Here is a 7,510-nt window from a genome sequence, read left to right as displayed (position 1 = left end):
TCCTTGGTTGTTTGCCTTCATTATATTTTTGTTTCAGGGTACCTTTTTTGTTAAAAAAAAGTAGAATTGGAGAACTTAAGCAGGGGATGTTCAGGTTAAATACAAGGAAGAAGTTCTGTACTGTGAGGGTGGTGAGGCACTGAAACAGGTTGCCCAGAGAAGTGGTGAATGCTCCATCCCTGGCAGTGTTCAAGGTGAGACTGGACAGAGCCTTGGGCGACATGGTCTAGGGTGAGGTGTCCCTGGCTGTGGTGGGGGGGGTTGGAACTAGATGATCTTAAAGTCCTTTCCAACCCAAACCATTCAATGATTCTATAAAAATTTATAAATAGCAAATGATAATGTGAATTCCATATAGAAGTATGAGTGCACTTGTTTCCTTTACTGAAAGGATGGACGATCTTGCAAATTAAGCCCAAGTACCAGAGACTGGGGGCATAGAATTTAAGCCTAGCAATGTCTTCATGCTTTGCTGCAAAACAAGCTTAAATTAAGACCAAGTTATGCTCCTGGACCTATTTTAGCTGTTTGCGAAAAGCCTTCTGCTCTCCAGTCAGGGATAGAGCATCTATAGAAATCTGTCTTGCGGAGAGTTGAGAAGTGTTTTGTTGGGGGGATGGTAGCTACAGGTGCTTCTGCTTATGCCCTTATGTTCTTCTCTTATGTTCAGGAATTCTGCTGAAATGAATATTCCGCAGCCTGACTACAGTGCGTTACCAAAGCATGCATTATACTCATTGACATGGTTGTGAGTATTGTCTATAAGAAAATATTGTGCAAATGATCATGCCTAATTATGGAATATGGAGTACAACTACATTTGTTTAGATAATATTAAAATTTATGTTCATTGGGCTGATACAGTCAGGTATAACCATGTCATATCTAGTTAGGGTGTTAAACGTATACAGGTGCTTCTCTGAAACAGATTTGGTTCGAGGCTGGAGGGAGTTTGGATTGTAGCTCAGATCCAATTCATTGCAAAAGTTATACAAGTTTGGATTGATAGGGCTGAAGCTTTCAGGCAGGGGTTGCAGGTTACCACATGCTGATGAGCCAAGCTGCCTCTTGAACCAATGTGTGACTGTCCTGAGGGATTTGAAATTGTCCAAATACAGCAGGAACAGTGTGTTTAAGCACAGAAAATCATAGCGCTTCATAGAAGTCTCTCTCTAGCTGTCAACAAATGTAGCCTGTTGTTCAGGCACTTTGTTTTTTATTTGATTTTCATCTGTATCCGAGTCAATACGAAAGAAAAATGTTTGGAAATCACTTAACAGGGAATGATATTAATAGCAGTCATTTGAAATGAATTATCTTGCTATCTGTTCAAGAGATGCCTCTGTACAGTGTCACCTGGCTTTACTGGATAATCAAGGAGGGTTGATTGTGGCTGAGTCCCCCATCCTGTGAGACTAAGGATGAGAAGGAGTCATATTACAATAAAAATCAGCTGAAAAAAACTCATTGATACCTGTGAAGAATTTAAACTATAGATAGCAGTGTTTATTAACAAAGAAGAGGTTTTAGGCTTTAGAAAACTGTGTAAGGGATACAAAAGGTGGTTTGAAGATTGCATGAAGAAGGCTGATGTGGCGTGCAGATAATGCACACTCATAGTTACCCGTCAGTTCATTAACTGTGAAGATAAAAATACATTGTCTAAAAGAGAAGATGAAGCAGAAGTACCACAAAAGGTATTTTGGGGGGACCATCAAAAGCAGGTATATTCCTCTTCACATGCGCACAAGCCTAATTCTTTTTCTTGAAGTAAGAAGACCTTCAGAAGGACTCAGCAGTATTTTTACTCTGTGGATACTTCGTAGAAATACACTGGGGCATAAATGTTTTTGGAGTCCTTGTGACATGGTGCATTTTCATAGAAGTAGAATCAGGTATTGTGAAGAAATCTTTCACTGAAGTTAGACTACAGTGAGTGAGGGAGAAGTACTTACAAAGTAGAAGTACAAGAAAATTCAAAATGAGCATGGTGTTGAATTGCTGTCAAAGGCCCTTGTGACATTAAGTGGACAGGGAATGCATCATTTCCTTGCAAAACCATGAAGTTCCGATGTTTATCAGTCTTCTGCAACTAGAGTTCTAAAGGTATTAAATGTATGTAGCCAGGAACTGTTAGCACATCTCAGGTGCTTGGACTGTACAACAGCACTGTAGTTTGTGGGCAAGCTATGTCCTCTACTTTCACATCATTCCTCTTTGAAAAGATGATGCATCCATAATTTGTTCTTAGAATGGAATTTTGCGTGCTACCCTACATACGTTGGACTTGCCTGAAAAGAAAAGAACAACCAAAAAACCTCCCAAGCCCCACCGCCCTCATCCCCCCAAACCAACCTCAAAATCTACACCCAACCTAATTTTTGTCATCATCCTTGTCCTCCCCCCATTCCAAAGTGGTAAAAGTTTACTTAGGTGAGGGTTCTGTTGTTCTGCTAGACTGCTAGGAAATTGTTGCCATCTGGTGAGCGAGGGTCAGGTGCTTAAAAAGAGAATCTTTCTCAGCTGGTATTTCATGCACAAATTGAACTACCTTGAACCTGCTGTTTTGGTTTTTATACATTAGTTAATAATTACACTTGATGCAAATGCAGATGGTGCTAATAAAGCTTCTCTTTGAGAGGAGTATAAAACACTGGGATAATAGTTGATTGTAGGATTCAATCCTCGAGGAACAGGTGAGGCAAAGGTATGAATATATGAAAGAGTAAATGAGCTGATACTCCAAAATAGTTACCAAGAATATAAATGTAGGGAGTTTAAGGTATTAGCGTGGTTGAGGGTCTTAGCGGGGAAATGAACAGACAGTGATTTTCTAGACTTCTGAATTGTGAAGAACTAGAATGTGATGAAACTCGGAAGGCAATCACAACCTTCAGGAATAACAAAGCACTGAGTGTTGATAATGTTCCAGTTGTGACTCAATAAGTTATTGGTCTAGTTAGTTTGGAGCAAAAAGTCAAGGAACAGGTTGCCCTAGAAAGTTGCAAATGCTCCATCCCTGCAGTGTTCAAGGCCAGGTTGGACAGAGTCTTGAGTGACATGGTTTAGTGTGTGATGTGCCTGCCCACGGCAGTAGGGGTGGAATTAGTTGATCTTAAGGTCCTTTCCAACCCTGACTATTCTGTGATTCTGTGAATAGGAAATAATGTTCTTAATGAAGAGAAGGTAAGGTTTTGGTTGTGTGAAGAAGAGCTGTTTATTATTTCATACAGACAGCAAGTGTCTGGAACTAATAAAGGCTGAGTATTGTCGTCAGCATCCTTAATGGAGTCGCCCATGAGTTGCTGGCCAGGAAGTCATCAGTCTGGTGGAAAGGTGTCAGCCTGTGTTGCCTGTTGGAATGTGGTGATTCTTGATCTTTCAGAATGGCTGTCTTTCCACTCATTTTGTTTTCTCTCTCAAGTATTTATACCTCTTCATGTCTGTGTTTTTCTCTTTCATTATAAACTACTACCAACTCAAAAGATTTTCTTGTTTGTTTCTACTTTCTAAAAATCTTTTGAATCTTTATATACTCTGCATCAATTCAGCAGTAGTCTTTTGCTTTGAAGCTGAGGCAGGTTCATATAGTTGTGCTTTGCAGAATTTGGTCGTATGTTAGAGACAGTTGATTCTTATTAGACTGGATCCTGGATGACAGTCTGTCTACCTGCAAAACAAACACAATGATACATTTATTATTTTGCTTCTCCACCCCCCCCCCCCCCCCCCCAAGGATTTTCAGCATAATAGAGGACCTTTGAGGTGTTTTGATGAAACATGATATTTGAATTAAAAAACATGAAAGTAAGCTGAGTACAAGTAATATTAATTGCTCAGATCTATGAGAAATTCTGTATTAGTGCCTCTGAGTAGCACAGAGTTAATTTAAGTTTCCATGAATTATTAAGGTTCAGTAAATCATGCACCAAGTTAAGCTCCTACTTGCTATTACATTTTCAGATATGAGTCAGCAGCTTTATTACTGTTGGCATCTGAATTTCAAATGTTAAATGTATTTTAACGCTGCTCTAGAAAGCGTAAGAAATTATAGGTCACCTGTTTAAAAATTTACCTGCATATATGTAATTTGATATATGTAACATGATCCATTAATTCATACTAGGTTTGTATTGTGCAATTTTGTAACGTAAAACATAGCACAAACTTTACTTCCCCCCCCCCCCCCCGTATTTCCACCAACAAAGTCACTGACTGATAGTTCCACTTCAAAGGCAAAGATCTAGGTTTTTGAGAAACTTTAAACATAGCAGTACTGTTTTTCCTAGATGCGTACAAGGCCAGGCCTCACTTTAGACCAGCTTTTCTCAAAACTATGCATCATTTTTAACTGACCGGCTTTTTCGGTATTGGCTGAGGAACATAATCAGGCATCCGGCTTCTTGTCCTGAAAGGCCAGTTTTTGGAAGAAAGCAGTCTGTTTATAAAATCTCGTCTTTTTCTTCTGCCTTTGTTCAGTGATCTGTCAGTAATGACAATCAGAATATATTTGTGCACATTATTAAGGTGTTTGCATCTACATATGAAGTAATATGTCTGTAAAGTCTTTCGGATCATATTTAAGGAATAGAAGTTTAAACCTTTTTTGGTAGAGACATCCAGGTTAAATGTTCACTGAAGATGTTAAACCTGAAGGCAGGTCATGTAATACTGTCTTTATATATGATTGTTTCTATTTTGAGATAAAGAATAATCTTAAATTCCTTTCATATTATTTTTTTAAACCACCATCTGAATTTGGAACTTTGTAATATTTGTGTAGGAGGGTTTTGGAGTTAATCTGTTTTGAAACATCAGTTCATGAAGTAACATGACCAAAAAAGATGAGCCAGAAGACTAATTTGATGACAGGAAGAAAGTTGATTTGAGATACTTGAACAAATAAAGTGCCTGGTATTTAAAAAAAAAAAAAAAAAAAAGTTGTGCTGGTGATGGCTTTCTTATGAAGCCTTCCTCTGATGGATCTGTAAAAATAAAACTTGTATTCATGTTGTATACGAAATTTCATAAGTGCTTCAAAACAGGATACTGATTCAGAGCTGAGAAAGTTAGCAATGTTAATAGTGTATTGAAAAGAATGTCAGAGGCCCGTTTTTTCAGACAAGTTATTTGCGAATATTTATAGTGACCGAGCGAGCAGGTGAAAGATACAATCATTAAAATGTATTTAGATATTCCACTTTTGAAAGTGTAGTTTGACATAGGGCAACACAGTTTTTCTAGAAACAGTGCAGAGAGAAGACATCGCATTTACTTTTCAAAAGCATCACTGTGCACTAAAAAAAAAACTTACATGGCATTAAAACCACTGCTTGTGTTGAGCCAGGTAAATGCTTCTGCTGGTAATGAAGAACAGTCAGTTATGCTACCTATAATAAAACCGAGTTAGTCTCCACAGGCAGAAATTGACTTTATAAATTCATATGAAGTAGCATAGTGTTTCTCATGTTGTCAGACAGTATTGTTGTAAGACCGAGCAGGGAAAGGCAAACAGACTCTCCAAATGAGGAAAACTTTGTGACCAGCAGTAAATGGTAACACTGGGATACAGCCAGCTGTTAAAAAGACACACTCTCAAACACTAAACTGCATTATTTATGTTGACACTAACTACCAATGACAGCTTCAGAAACTGAAGATGCTAAGGCTAAACTACAGAGCTGTTTTTCTGTTCAGAGGGTTTCAAGGAACAGTGAAGAAGAGTGATGCAGTGTAGAAGATAATTAGGAGAGCTAAGTAGTCTTGCTACAGAAAAGAGACAACTCATTCTTTTTTTTCAAATGCTTAGATGATTTGAGGAGTACTGTGAGTGAAAAGTTCAGGCAAAATTCTAATCAAAAACTGTGGGAAATGAAATAAAGAAAATGTGCAGTAAAACCTGCGAAATTCAAGATCTTGTTTTACAGAGCATATACTTAGGTTTATGGACCAGCTAAGCACATCTTGTGAGGCCACTTGATCTTTGTTGATCTGAAAAAGATGAAGGGACAAGACAGATGAAGACTCAAAGCCATTTTCTGGGAATTGCTCACAGCAGCGGAAGAAATTCAAAGGAATTGGGCAACATTGGAGTAATAGGGTATGGAAGAGTTTATAAGGATAATAATAGTATTATGTACAGCATAGAACCATGAAGTATGACTTAAGATACCTACATACTCCCCAGCTGTCACTAGACTGTTCTGTTGTGTGAATTAGGAAACTGAGAGACTCTGCAGATTTTAATTGTAATCACAATGTGAGCAGTTATCAATGAATGTTTGGAAGGGAGAGGAATCACCTTTCCCCACTATGGCAACATGTCTGACTTCTGAAAAGAGTATCAGCAACTTTGTCAGTAATTCAAGCATAGCACAGGTGCCCTTCAAGCATAGCACAGGTGCCCGTGAGTACCTCACTGTAACCAAATATTGACTGAAGATAGTGTTGACCTATGTTATTTGCCTGTCATTTTTCAGTCTGGTGGATACTTAGGGGTTGATTTATGATTTATCATCAACACAAATAATTGGGTATAAAATTGGAGACGTTTTTCTTTAACCCTTGTATATGCACTGTAGTGATTCCCTTCACAAGGTGTGTGCATAAACCTTTATTTTGTTCGAACAGTATGCCATTTACAAACTGACTTGTGATCAGTGTTAAGAACTGGGGATGGGCTACTTGGAAACAGCTAAGGGCCTCCTTAAGCAGGTGAGAGTGATGTAGAGTTTACCTAAGGTCAAAGCATTTCAGAGCTTTGATAACATCTTCTAGTACTATTGTTGCTGGGTTTTTTTTGGTTGGTGGGGTAGGTGTTTAGTTGATGTAGTTACATAAATTACTGAGCTCAAGGGATGGTGATACTGCTGTTTGTACTTACTGAAAGCCGTATTTAAAAGGCTTACAGTGTAACAGTCTTTGATTCTATCACACTGCTGACTTGCTATGGAAAATAAGTTACTGCATCAGAATGAGTGAGGAGCGTTATTCTCCTCCTAGTTACTTTTTTTTGTCTAAGATCAAAAGTTGTTTATATCGATATAAACTCATCTTGTAAAACAAAAATCTCAGATCCTACAAAAGCAACAAATTTGCCTATTTTTGAAAACTTTCACTAGACAACGGTAACAAATCTGTGGTAATAGTAATATGGTAAGCAGTAAATATGGTGATATAGTAAGATGCTAATAAAGCCCACTGTTGAGAGTACAATGGAATAGTACAATTAGAACAGCAAACAAAATACTCATGTAAATATCACTCTGTGCCTGAGTGCTGTCATTGCAAAGTATTGACGTTCTTTTCTTCTTCTAGGTATCAAATAACTATGCAATTAAATAAGAAACTAATATCAGAGAACATTCTTTTTTTTTAAAAAAAAGGTATTTTTTAGTGGGGTAGGAAAGGGAGAATGAAATAAGCCTTCTGTTGTGTTTGTAAAAGGTGTTTCTGGACAAGGCAGAGGCTGTCTGTTGTCTTCATCTTGATGGTGTGTGAGTGAAATTTC

This window comes from Pezoporus flaviventris, unplaced genomic scaffold (assembly GCF_033815535.1).
Source record: "Pezoporus flaviventris isolate CSIRO_AGI_PZ_B2104156 unplaced genomic scaffold, CSIRO_AGI_Pfla_v1 ptg000027l, whole genome shotgun sequence".
NCBI lineage: Eukaryota > Metazoa > Chordata > Aves > Psittaciformes > Psittacidae > Pezoporus > Pezoporus flaviventris.
Note: the sequence above shows the minus strand (reverse complement) of the source record.